The 13,693-nt window shown below is 44.5% G+C and overlaps 1 protein-coding gene across 1 annotated transcript in view; it reads left to right on the top strand.

Moving 5' to 3' along the window:
- The window catches only part of SAAL1 (serum amyloid A like 1), a 52,589-nt gene extending 45,859 nt beyond the window's left edge, over nucleotides 1–6,730 (top strand). Inside the window, exon 13 of the mRNA XM_025202126.1 lies at nucleotides 6,712–6,730. The gene's annotated coding sequence lies outside the window, so the exon portion shown is untranslated. The remainder of the gene's footprint in view (nucleotides 1–6,711) is intronic.
- Nucleotides 6,731–13,693: the final 6,963 nt, after the last annotated feature.

The following is a 13,693-nucleotide window of genomic DNA, read 5'->3' as shown; positions in this document are numbered from 1 at the left end:
GTTGCAGTGTAAAAACATGCTTGGGCTGCTGGCACAAGATGTGCAGTCTTATCATGAAATGTGTGGAAGTGATGGTTATGCTAGGCTAAGGATGGTCCAGTGCCTGCATGATAAGACTATGGCAGGGAAAGCCATAACAGGATGGTGACTCTGACACTGGTGAACCTGTGACTGTTGATGTGGTAAGTGGCAAACTGCCGTCTTATAGGGTCACAATCTTTGATAGAGAATTATGAGCTAGGGAATCCCCTCCCTTCCTTAATAATTGTCCTAAAATTTAATGAATTATGGACACTCTGGGTAATGAAAAAAGGCAGTCTATATGAGTTTAAGAAAGAGAGTGGGGAAACCTGGACAGTAATCCAAAAAATTATAACAAGTAGCAGCTCTGAAAAATAGTAAAGGTAAAAATGTAGAATGCTGCAGGCAATGGAGATGGCTCTCCGGTGGTTAAAGCATCATTCTACAAAGTTAACACAGTAAGTGAGAAATAAAGGAAAGGAGTTATAAGAAACAATAGAGGCAGTGAAGCACTGGAAATCTCAAGTCCTGTTAGCAAGGTAGTGAGCTGTGCAGATGCATGATGGGCAAGTCTACATGTCACATCAATATAGTGACACGCTACATCACCATAGTGAAATGCTACCGTGACGTAGCGACTATATGGGTCTACATGTGACTGGCAGCTACTTTGCCATAGTGGTGTGCTCCCCCATTTTAGTGTGCTGCTACGATGAAGTAGCAGGTAAAACTAACTGTGTGCTGTGTGCACGGAGCAGTATGGGCAGTTACTACTAAAGGGCTATTGCCCTTTTGGAAGTACTAAAGTATGGTGCAGTATGCACCCAATAGTTTGCTACAAGTACAGGAACAGAAGAAATAGTTAGAAACAAAAAGTTAGAAACGGTAGTTGAAACTCTGAAAGTAGCTAAAATGCTCCCCCCTCCCCCCTGCCCCATGTAAATCTTGAAAGACAAAACCATGCTCTTAGTACACTCCAGGGAATTATGCAATTGTTCACCCCCATAATTTTGTGCATAATGGAATAATATTGTGTAATTCCCCAGGCTGTAGCTAGTGAGTGGGAGGGGGAGCTCCTGCCTGCAAAAGAAGATGGGCACAAGGGTGTGTTTGGGGTTTGTGGGTAGATGTGGGACCCCTGTCACATGTCCACCACCCCATGGTGCACAGCCCTTGCCACTGGTGGCAGCAGCCAGTGGTGGGTCTTTGGGGGCACTCCTGGCCGTGGCAGGCACAGCCCCCATTGGCACACGGCTGCAGCTGAGTACCTGGGACTGCACGTGGTTCCTGCCTGCAGTGCCACAAGTCCCACATGCTGGCACAGAGTCAACCTGGTCTGGCCTGAAGGCACCCGCCAGCACATGCAGCCCCACAAGATACGCCGGAGCCAAGCATTGCTAGGGGCTCTGCCTGCTGCGGCTAGGAGAGCCCTGAGGGCCTGCTGGAGGCGGGGTGTATGACGGCGGAGACTGTGCATGGGGGAGTGGAGGCATGTAGCGGTGGGGGCTGTGTGCAGGGGAATACATGTAGTGGCGAGTGCTGTGCATGGGGAGGGGGTATGGTGGCAGGGGCTCTTTGTGGTGGAAGGTCTTGTGGCTGCAGGTATGTGGTGGCAGGGGCTGTGCACAGAGGGAGGCATCTGGCAGGGGAGCCCGCACTCCCCCACAAACCCCACACACTCCCCCCCACACCTCTTCACAACCCCCCCCACACACCTGACACCCATCCCCAACTCCCCCACCTCCCCCCACAAGTACCTGCATATATTTCTAAAGAAGGTTCAAATAGTGTTACATTTAGTTTAATTTATAAAAATAATAATAATAATGTAATTAATTTGGCATAATTTTGAATTTTGCTGTGCATAACTCCAGTGTATCTAAGTACCAACGGGCCTTGTTGCATATTGTACTTCAAGCTGTTCAAATGTTGATTGGTGTAAGTGCTAGCTTGAGTTTGGAGCAGTCGCATCTTGAGGCTAAAAGCCTCCTCTGACTGTCTCCTGCCTGCACAGCTGTGACTGACTACTAGGGTGTTGGCAAGCAGGGGCCTGGCTAGGAGCTACAGCTGTGAGTTAACCACTGTGGGTGCAGACAGAAGTGCAGCTCCCAGCTGTAACTCAGAAGGGTTTGTGCAAAGCATTCTGAGTTACAACGTTACCCCAGACCAAACAGAAGTTCACTGTTGGTTCCAAGGGGGAAGGGAATCTAGCTGGGGCTGGGAGCCTGCAGCCAGGTTCCCACAGCAATGGCTACAGCACTCTGCCAGTGCTCGATGTTTTTAGAATGGGAGGGGGAAAGGGGGTGGAGAGAGCTCATTCTTAGGGCTCCCCAGCTGGTGCTGACGTGTGAGGTGGGTGAACTGGAGCTCCCTTCCACCTGGGGGGTGGAGGGAGCTCCAATACACCCGTCCCACCATCCAGGGGGGCTGAAACCCCCCCAGACTGAACTCCCTCTGCTCCTTCTGAAAACAGAGACAGGCTGGGAGCTTCACAGATACAAGTTACAGAAGATGCTACGCTTTGAAACGTCTTTATCTGATACTTCATGCAATGAAGGGTCAGATTTTCACCTGATTGGCTATTTTTTAAGCTGTCTGCAGCTGTGTACTTGTGTTTGGTCATGGCTATAGACTGCTTTCTGTAGCCAGATCAGGCGAACATTGTCACTTGTGTCTGCACTCTATAGGGCTGATGAGCCAGGACAGGCTCTTTCTATCCCTTCTCTATGTGGGAGGCATGGGAGAGGTGGGCTGGCGGGGACAGGAACATGGAACTGGGAGGAAGAGAGTTAATGGGATGGGGTGGGTAATAAAATGGGAGGTGGAAAGGAAATGGAGGGAAGGGTGGTGAAATGAAAGTCAGCACTGAAGGATAAAATAAAAATAAATAATAATAAAAATAATTTAAAAAGAAATAAAGAGGAAGTAAATTAAAGAAGGTATCATGTTTTAATAATCTGTGATTGGGGTATGGGGGATGCTGGTCATGCTTCTAGGGGTAGCTGGGAGGTGGGAGCAGTGAGGGAAAGTGCTTTTGGAGGAGTTACTGCCCCTACCCCAGGAGGGATCCCTCAGCTCATGGGGACCCAATCTGGCCCCCTAACTTGTTTCCCCCACCATATCCCTACTCCCAGACCTGTACTTGCCCTGCAACCAGGCTAACTGGTCTGTGCTCTGCAGGCTGTTTGCACAAGGTTGCACCCCTGGATGTTTGGGGGGGGGGGGGGGGGGGTTTTGGGATGTTTGGGGGGGGGGGGGGATTGGCTTTGTGCCAGAACCACCTCCTGGGCAGTAGAGTTCAGGGGTTGGAAAGTTTGTCCACATAGAACAGGAGGGTGGGGAGGAGATGGACACTGAATACTGGGGTGCTGGAGGACTGCAACATGGGGGCTCACCTGTGGGGAGTGGCCACACATTAATGGAACATGAGCTGGGCAACATGGATCAGAGAGAAACCTGCCCTGGAGTGGAGTAATTTTAAGCCACCTAAAGTGTACTTAAAACTAATTTCAGATGTTAATGTGTGGACAAACCAGAGATTAAGAGTTTCAGAAGCCACCTAATATGTAACAAGGCCTTAGCAGAAATGGTGCAGCAGATGCAGCCACGGACTTCCAAAGCCTTTGTGTGAGCAGTACGTATAACAATCAATGCTCCAGCAAGGCCTAAACTTGGAAAGTCTAAATTCAGCCCAATCATTTATTTTCAAAAAATATTTAAAAAAGGGAATTCAGTGCTTTGTAAAAAATGTTGAAGGACAAAAGTCAGCAACCAAATCAGTCATTTCTATATGTATTTTGCACAAAAGCCACCCAGGGAGATGGAAAATCTATGGAGTTTCCCTCATAGAGGTATATGTGGCATTAAAGTAAGGGGGTGAAGTTTTGTTTCCTGAAAAAGTACTAACCAGAATCTGTCTTCCCCAGGATTCCCTTTAAATCTCAAGAGATTTCAGAGTCACTCATGCAGAGTCACTCGGGGTGAAACTGTCCCACTGATGTGAATGGTAATACTGTTGGTTTCAGTGGAGCTGTGCATCCCCATGCTAGTTTCTGTGCCCTCCCACTTCTGCTCTAGCTCTCTGTGCCTCTCCAGTCAAGTCACCCTGACTGGGATAAACCCAATCTCTGGAGCCTTTGGACACCATATCCTATATCAGGTTTTTCTGATGGTTCCCTACAAAGCTGGTGGACATAATTTTCACAGTAGCAGGAAAGCAGGTTCTTGTCGGCCCATTCTGTCCCATAGTCTTGGAATGGAATGGGGCCAAATCATGTTGCAGAGGTGTCAGTCCCCACTTTCACAGGGAAGAAGAAAGGTGTTCCTTCCACATGTGAATTTCAGTATGGCAGAGGTGGAGGGGAGAGCAGTTAGCTGCCCCTATTTATTTTCCTATAATATTCAGACTCAGAATTGCCAAATGTGTTTCTTTACAAGTGTGTGCATACACAAGCCTGCCACACTCAAAGGTTCCAAACTCTAGTGCCAAGTTTCTGACTAACAAGCACTTGAGGATTGATTTTTTTTTTTTTTTTTTTTTTATGGTGAAAGAGCTTTATCTCATCTACCAGCAAGGGAGCATGGACAGTCAGAATGGCAATATTTTATCAGTTGTCATTTTATTTAAGGCACTTGTACTCATTGTAGCTCAACCAGTTAAGGACCTAGGCTCATGAATCTTATGATTTCTTTTCCTAGTCTGATGCTACCTTTTTGCTTTAAGCAATAGGCTTCTGTGAAGAGGGATTCATGTAATAAGAGTGATTACAAGGGGATAATGACATTGGGAAAAAAAACCTCTCTAAGAGCTTTTAGAGAGGGTGTTATACTATTGACATAAAACAACTGTTGTGTACTTCCAAGCTGTTGCATGTGATAGATCTCTACTTTGCAAAACCTTGGATCAGTTTGCTTGACCCAATTTCTAACAAGGTCAGACCTGTGCCAGATTTTCAAGTCAGCTTGTCTGTCTACAGGCTATTGCCCTTAGAAGCAAAGTGTGAAAGCTTTTTATATTTTTAAACTTCTACTATTTTTTCAACACTTGTACAGTTCTGAATATCACAACATCAAACTGATTTTTCTGGCTTGATAATCATTTTTATATAATGAATGAAAGGTTGGTACAACAATTCTGTTCCTGTGCTTTGAAGGTGTGTTAGTTTATAACTCTGTTGCATATGCATAACTTTATATACCGTTAGAAGACCATTCGACTTGTGGGACTAATTACCGAGCATTCATATAAATCCAAAGGATAGGGAACATGTCTGTATAATGCTTTAGTCTGTTAGATACTTCTTTGAACCATTCTCTTAACCATCTGGAGTAAGTAGGATCCCAGTGACATAACATGTGTCTGGAGTGAAACCTCACCAGGAAAAGACATATGTTGATGCTACTTCACACGGTAATTAGAGTGGAACTCCCCCCGCTCCCACCCCCCACAACCCCAAGGCCATGTCCAAATGAGCACGGACCTGCAGTATATGGCACCTCAGACCTGTCTGCAGCGCCACACACGACATATGCAGGTGTGCTCTGTGCTGCTACCATGCAGTGTGGGGTTTGTTGTTTTTTTTGAGGGGGGGTCAAAAAAACCCTCATGGTCAAAAAAAAAGCGGGGCAGTGCACATGGCGGCAGCATGTGCCATCCAAAACTGGAGCCTGGCAAGCTGGAGCCCACACTCTGGCTGCTGGCCAGGTTCGCAGCTGCAGGAGCACCATGGCTGCAGCTCCCTGAGGCCCCCAGGACCCCAGGTAAGGCTGCTGGGGCCAGCATAATTACCCCACCTGGGGTAACTTGCTGCATGCCAGAGTGCATGTAACATGAGTGTTCCTCAGGGGCAAGTAGCAGTGGTACAAGGTATACTACTGCTACTTGTCTCCTGGGAAACAAACAGCCGTGCTTGTCTGGATGTAGCCCAAGTGATCAAATCAAAGCAAGTTGTTTATTTTATTTCCAGCTCTGAGTTTCCTTTATCTTTTCCATTTTTTGCCCATTTGTGATTCTCTCTATTTGATTTGATTATGCCATAATTCTATTTTCTGATTGTGCATACCTGTTACCTATTATCTACGTGCATCCTAGTATTGTTCTTCCCCTGCCCGACCCTTTCCTCTTCTCTCTCACTCGCTTTTTAGTTATTCCTAATTCTTTTTCTTTGTTTTTATCTTACAGTCATGGCAAATGAGTTTGGGGCTCCTTGTGTTAAGTACAAACTTGGCTCTGCTTACACTGAGCTTCATATGCTGGCAGCTACCAGTTTATCTGCTGCACTGTATTGCTCTTCCCATCCTTTGTGGCTAGATTTAACAGTCTATGAGATCAGCAGTCACCGTTTGGAAGAGGGGTAAATGGCCATTGGATTAGTGGGTCACAGAGCGCATCTGTGACCAGAACAGAAATAGTAATGCTGACTCTTAAAACTGAGTTGTAAAAAATGATATTACAGAATAACACTGGAGTTCAAAATGAGCAGTATCGTACAATGGTGTTGAGAGCAGAAAGTAGGATGTTCCACCTTGCAAACCTGACACCCTGCTGCTAGCATCTTCATCATAAAGTTCCCTTTGTCACATGAACAAAGTAGGAAATGTTGCTTAGTGTTAGAAGCGCAGTCGGTTTATCTGTGGAGACGATAGGAATGTGATTTTTAAAGTATTTGACTTCTTAACTTCTTTGTCCAGCTACCACAAAGACTGCTTTCAGATGGAGCCTTTTAAATATCCTCCATCACCCGTCTTCAAATGCACAGGAGCTGGAGACCTGGATTGTGGTGAGTAGAAAAGAATAGACCAGACTGGTAAATTCCAGGGAAAAGATGACTAACAATTCATGCTTCACAGCTCTTCACATCCAGACTACAGGTCACTGACTATGGTGAACTATACTTGTCATGAAACCAATGAACTGGGTTTAATCAGCTTCCTTGTATTCTGGGCACTGAGTTTACCTCTTTATACTTTCTGTAACATTCATTTAAGTGTTTCTGGATTGCAGTGGTTATTTACTATGTATTAGGCCCTATGGAGCTTCAGCTGGGAGCAGGGCCCCATAATAGATATTTGACAGAGTAAAAGACAGTCAATGGCCCAAAGAGCTTCCAGTCAAAATAGATAAGACAATCAGAGTAAGGAAATACTACCTGTTTGAATTATTAGGAACTGAGACAAAAAGGGTGTGTCTACACCTACATTAATGCACCGTAGCTACTGTGCATGAAGTTTAGTACTGCTAATATGAGGTACTAACTAAATGAGCAGTAGCAAAGGTGCACGGTTTTCTTGTGATGCTAAATGTGCAGTAGACTAACTCTAATGCTCATTAGCATGGCTTTTGCCATGATGCGCTAATGCACAGTAGGATTATTCTGCTGTGCATTAAGCAACTCATGTTGGTGAGAGAGTAACAGCATCTTGTTCAGGGTCAAACAGGAAGACTGTGGTAGAACTGGGAATTAAATGTATGTATCTTCAGTCCTACTTCAGGTCCTTAACTATCAAACCATTCTTCCTTGCCATTTAATTTTGTCTAGTTTCAACTCTTTATTCTTTAAAACTGCCCCTTGGACCAATCTGAATGATTTTTAACACTCTGGTATTTTTACTCCATAATGATTTAATGATTATTAGCTCTTCACCTCAACTGCCAAAAAGATACCATGCAGACAAGGTTCCTTGGGTGAATTTGATATCTTTTATTAGACCAACCCAGATGGTTGGAGAATAGTTATTAAGCAAGCTTTCGGGTTCAAAAACCCTTCATCAGGCTAAGGAAGCTTCAGCAGTTGCTGTGTGCTCTTCCTGGATGGAATGAAAAAAAAAGATACCATGGCATTCACAAGAATTCTTGCCTCTCACATGTTTGCTGGACCATCATGGCAACAGCTAAACCTCAACAAAACAAAAAAACCATAGAATTTTTACTGTGACCTATAATTAGGAAAGACTAGAAACCTGACACAAAACCTTGATCTTGGGAGACTTCCAAACCAGGGATGTTCAGGTAACTTTCAAGAAGCTTTGGTTTTAGCATTTGAATTTCAAGTACTTCTCACATTTTAGAGGCATGCCCGTGACTCTTCAACTTAAAAATTATATGTAGGAGGACACACAAGCTCTGATTATTACTGTATGTCCTGTCCTTGGGAAATCTCATATGAGACTGGTCATATTACATCATATTATAAGCATCTTACTATTATCATGTTTACAGATCAATTATTAATAGAAGAATTTTGTATACTTAAGTTTCTTTGTAAAGATGATACTCTAATTAGCAAAATTACAAATTGTTTGTCTTTTGAGTCAATTTGTTTGCTGGAGAAATGTTTTTGGGAACCAGGAAATGAAATGCCTATTGTGATAGTAAGATATACAACCAATAAACACTGGTTTACTTTATGAATGAACACTGACTCATTCTTGGATAAACTGGGTTTTTCCAGTCATTGATCATTTCTTCATCTTGTGATACTGGGCCATGTTCAAAGGAAAAAGATAGTTGCCTCTTCTTTCATCATAGAAGTCCCTTTGGAAGTAGAACTGAATTAAGTTCCATGTGGAAAAAGACTGGAAAAATTAGCCTGGGCAGGGGGGGACCATACCTCTGTACAGGGCAGAGCCCAGCTTCACACACTGGTGGGTGGTTACATCCTGCGTGGTCCTTTCCATTCTTTTGCAATGTTAGCAGAGGATCAGAGAAATCTCCCTAAAGCAGTGATGTTCAACCTCCTGGCCCCCCGGGTCATGTGTGTGGTGGGGGTCGATCTGTGGGTTAGATCAGGCCTAGGGGCCCAGCATTGCCTCCTTCCTCTGGGACTGGGTCAGAGGGGCCCAGAACCGTCCCCTCCCAACCTTCCACACCGCAATTAGGCCTTGGGGCCTGGCACTACCCCCACCCAGCCCTGTCTGCTGGGATCAGGTATCTCATCCAGCATGCAGAGCCTGGGGCTTCCCGTAAGTCTGGACATTTGGCAGCTGGGAGTGGTGCCATTGCTCCCTACTGCCAAATTTCTACTGCCTGTGGACTGGATGACATAGTGCTGTGGTCCAAATCTGGCCCATGGGCCAGCAGTTAAGTACCCCTGCTCTAAAGCTTTCAACTGAAAATAGCATCATGACAGATGCTTGTGTCCTGGTTTCCTGGTGGCCCAGGATTTTATTTTAGATCCGGTAGCATAACAAAAGGGGGGCAGGATGGCTGGGGCAGCAACTCTGGGCACCATCTTTGCTGACCTGTGTGTTATGGCTGTCCTGGATGCAGAGCTGTCCTGCTATGCCTTTGTTTAGACTTATATCCTCTGCCAGTTTTGTGATTTCTCTTTCCACTTACAAAAAGATATTTTGGATTTAAACTAAAACAAACAAAAAATTGCTGCAAGAGGTTCAGAAAATAACTTTTCTTTAAAAATGTGTCCTGTGGAAAATGGTTTATTTGCCAAACGTTTTATACACTTAGTACTTTATTACCATATCAGTGAGTAAATATTAAATGCTATGGAAATAATAAGGCTTAATTCCATGCTGTTTACAGAAGAACATTTCCAAGGGGGATGTGAAGTAAAGCTAACATTATCGTATTAATTTAGGCTTTTGTAGGGGGAAGATGATGCAGAACTCAGAGTATTATTCTTCCTTATACAGAGAATAGGAGACACTTCACAATGACCAGAAATTTATTTTCAGCAGCTTTATTGGCCCTGTTTATTTTCTAGTCTTGGAATATATTAGCTGTATTTTACTTGATAAGAAGAATTATGGCTACTATTTTAAATATGTTTTTATCTTTGTCGGAGGGATTTTTGAATGGCAAACTAAGGGTTTGTTCTCTGCCATTCTTGTTTAGCCAAAACTCCTTTTGAAGTTAACCGAATTTTCACCTGCATAAACACCACAGGACTTGATCAAATTGTTACAATCTATAATCTGTATTACACTGGTGTCTAGAAGACCCAGCTGGAATCAATGCCCCTTTGTGCTAGTCACTGTACATTAAAGATAAGTGAGATATTTTTTTTTCAAAAGCACCAAAGTGATTTTGAAGATGGCTAATTCTGGAGGCCTCTGAGGGTAACTGGAAGTCTAACTTTCCAAGAGACCTTTAATACTCCTCCACTTGCTCCCTTCCCCCCCCCCCCCCCCCCCCCCCAAACCTATAAAAACACATTTTTTTGCTGGCAATGGACCAGAATACCATTGTGGATTGTGCTGGATAAATATAGAGTGTAATCTTGCCTTTGCCTCAAAGAGCTCATACAATTTAAGACTCTTCTTGCTGTATTCTCCATTTTATAGTTTTACCTGAATAAAGTCTGCTAGGATCATGATCCCTACTAGATCATGATTCTAAATCTGCTTAAAGTTTACCAAACCAGATGTTTCCTATTAGCTAAAAGGTATAATTCTGCTTTCTGTATGCACCTAGCTGTTCCAAAAGAGAATAAGGCTATGCCTTTTTAAGAAAGCTGAACAGTGCACAAATATTTTTACTTCTCTTGAGAACTGGTGACTGGATTAGTCCTAGTCCATACCCACCAAGCATAGTCAGAAAAGCAATTTACAATCCTCACTTTTCTGTATCTTTGCAAGATACTGAGGGACAGGTCTCATTATAGTCTATTGGCTTCAATACAACTAAACCATATAATTTAATGCAGCTTTGCCAATTTACATCAGCTGAGGATCTGGCCCTGAAAGTTTATTTAAAGCAAGTGCACACAAACAAGTTCCCCCATCCTGAAGTTGCTAATATGTTGGTTTGTGATGAAATAGGTACCATCTATTGATCAGATGGCTGTATGAAAACAGTGAGGATGGAGACAGCTGCCACCTATCCTGAAAAAATAAATTTCAGCACCTAACAGAAAAAGCTTCTTCTGTCATCATCTTTGTATTTAGCCGCTGTCATTTTTCAGCACTGCAGAGGCACAGATGTGTGCCAGCTACCAGTCTTGCAAAGAAATTAAACCATACCAAAACAAAATAAAAATCAAAACCTCTGTACTGATCTCAAGCTTCCACTTTTTTTCTTCTCTAAGAACAAGCAGTATTAGAATTCAAAAGGAAAGTCATCTCCTTGCACCTGGCTTTTTCTAGCACATATGGAGTATGTATGGTTATCCATTATGTAGAGAGACCTCTACCCTAACAAATTCTTGATAGTGGGTGAATATTTTTTGATCATTTGAAGTAGCTTATCACTTTTTAAAAAGAATCTATCTTCCATTTTTCAGAGGTGAAAACCTTGATGCTGATTTGAAGGGAAGTTTCTCCTTTGGTGTTCATTGCTTTCCAAAGCTGATGAAGCTGTGAATAGGATGTAAATGAAGACAGAACCACATTAATTTGTTAGGAATGGGATTCCTGATTTAGCAAGCAAACTCCATCATCTTTGATGTGAAGGATCACATTGCAACAGCCGGATAAATAGGTTAACTGAGTATTCTGTAAAAGTGCTCTCTAAAGATGCAGGAGAACAGAGGTAAATTCATTACTCGGGGTTTATATTTGAAGCCTGCCACTGGCTTGACTGAAGACTATTGATTTGAGGAAGTTGGTCAGTAGGGATTTTATCTTTAGGACCTATGTATTTTAGAAACATGCTGCTTATTCTCTTAGGAGACCCATACTCAAAAGCTCTGGTGCATGTAAAACGGTGGGCTTGGCTCAGACCATATCAGATGCAATGAGACCACAAGTCTTTTTTGTGGAAATCGTATTCTGAACTCATGTAGAAGGGGTTGATATAGCTATTATGCTATTAAAAAAAATCAAAATAACCCCCAATCCAAGGACCAACCCACAAGAAACTGGGTGTGTTTACACATACATTTACTCCAGTCTAGATTTACTGTGCAGTAAACTACTCTGGAGTAAGGGTTTTGAGGTAGGTGTCTACGCATGCGGAGATTAGGAAGAAAATTTGCTCCTAGTTCCCTGCAGCCCTGCAATAGACCCTGACTGCCACTGTGGGGAGCTCCAGACTCTACCTGGGTGCTAGCCCAGGGGCTGGCAGGGAACACTGGGCCAGGAGACAGCTGTCTTCTGACCCCAGGGGGCTGTCTGCTGCTGGGTTGGGGACAATGTCCCTCTGCCTCCACAGTAAGGAGCTCCTGGCCCTGGCTCCCTGATCAGGGCCATAGGGCTTGGAAGGAGCTGCAGGGGAGGGGCACCTCCCAGCCCCTTGCCCCGATCTGCCAGTGGGGCAGCTAGCTTGCTACTAGCTGCCCCACTAGTGAATCGGAGCAGGGGGCTGGGAACTACCCCACCCCTGCAACTCTTTCCAAGCTCCATGCCTTGATCACCTGATCAGGGCACAGGGCTGGGACCTGCCCCTGACTGGGACAGTTCCCGGGCACTGTTGGGTGGCATGGGGAAGTCTGCATGTACAGCCTGGAGCTGCCTGGAGACTGCCCAAAACAGGACAGTCCCCAGCCACCTCCAGGCTGCACTGCATACAGTTTGGGGCTAGCTGGGAACTGTCCCAATCAGGGGCAGGTCCCAACTAGCTCCAGGCTGGGCAGGGAACTGTCCCTATGCAGGGAGATCCCAGCCCCTGCTCCATGATTGCAATTGTGATTGTGGAGTGGGGGCTGGGAACAAGCTCCAGGCCTGTTCCCACCCCCCACTCTGCTGTTGTAGACAAGCTCCCAGCCCCCTGTCTGTGATCAGGGAGTGGGGGCTGGAAGCTCCCTGCTGTTCCACCTGGGCACACAGCGCAGTGGCTGGGGAACTTGTTCCTCACCCATCTCCATTGAGTGCGGAGCTGCGGGGGAAAGGATAGGTTGGGGAACGAGTTCCTTGCCCAGCTCTGTGCTTATGGAACGGGAGCGCACCTCAGCAACAGGCAGCTCCTGGGGTCAGGGAGCTCTCTCCCACCCCCTTCTGGATGGCTGGCCAGGAGCAGATTTTGCTCCTGATTAGGCATCTACACAAGTGCTATGGTGCAGTTACTAATGCAGAGGAAAATTTGCTACTTGCATTTGCAGATAGCAAATGTTCTTGGTATTAGGAAGGTTTGCTGTGAAGTAAGCATGTGCACATGTAGATGCACATGCTTACTTTGCAGTAAACTATGCTAATGTGAAGTTAAGCATCTCATGTAGGTGCACCCTCTATGTAGGGAAATGTTTTTTAAAGTCAATCTGTTCTAGAAGGGTTTTTTTTTTTAAATGTATTTGGAATTTGGATTGGAAGCCAATTATAAGGGGATATAAAAATAGGAGAAATACATTTCCTCCCAGGATTAATCATCTAGGATTATTATTACTGTTTTTCTGTGTTCAAAATGAGTGTAAAGTAATTTACAGCTTATTTTCAAAACAGAGACCCCAAATGTGAAATATGTTCTTTTGAAACAGGGACTGATTGAATTCCCAGAGGGGAAAATCCTGTCTGTATCATGAAAATAATTAACTGCCCTTAGCCTTCCCCGGGAAGTGAAAAGGCACTAAAGAGGATGCTGAAAAGAGGGAGATGGTTTGTTTGAACAGGCAAGAACCCTGATCAGACCACGAGCCACAGTTGTACTTAATGCTAGTACTTACTGTTCACAGTACAACCTCAAGACGGAAATTGCTGTTTGCCATGAGAAGTGTTCTTGGCACTAGGACCATTGGTAATGTCAATAACCTATGAGTATATGACCTGCCACCTGCCCGCAGGGAGG

Source organism: Alligator sinensis, unplaced genomic scaffold, assembly GCF_000455745.1.
Source record: "Alligator sinensis unplaced genomic scaffold, ASM45574v1 scaffold983_1, whole genome shotgun sequence".
Taxonomy (NCBI): Eukaryota; Metazoa; Chordata; order Crocodylia; family Alligatoridae; genus Alligator; species Alligator sinensis.
This window is presented reverse-complemented; position numbering and strand designations above follow the sequence as displayed.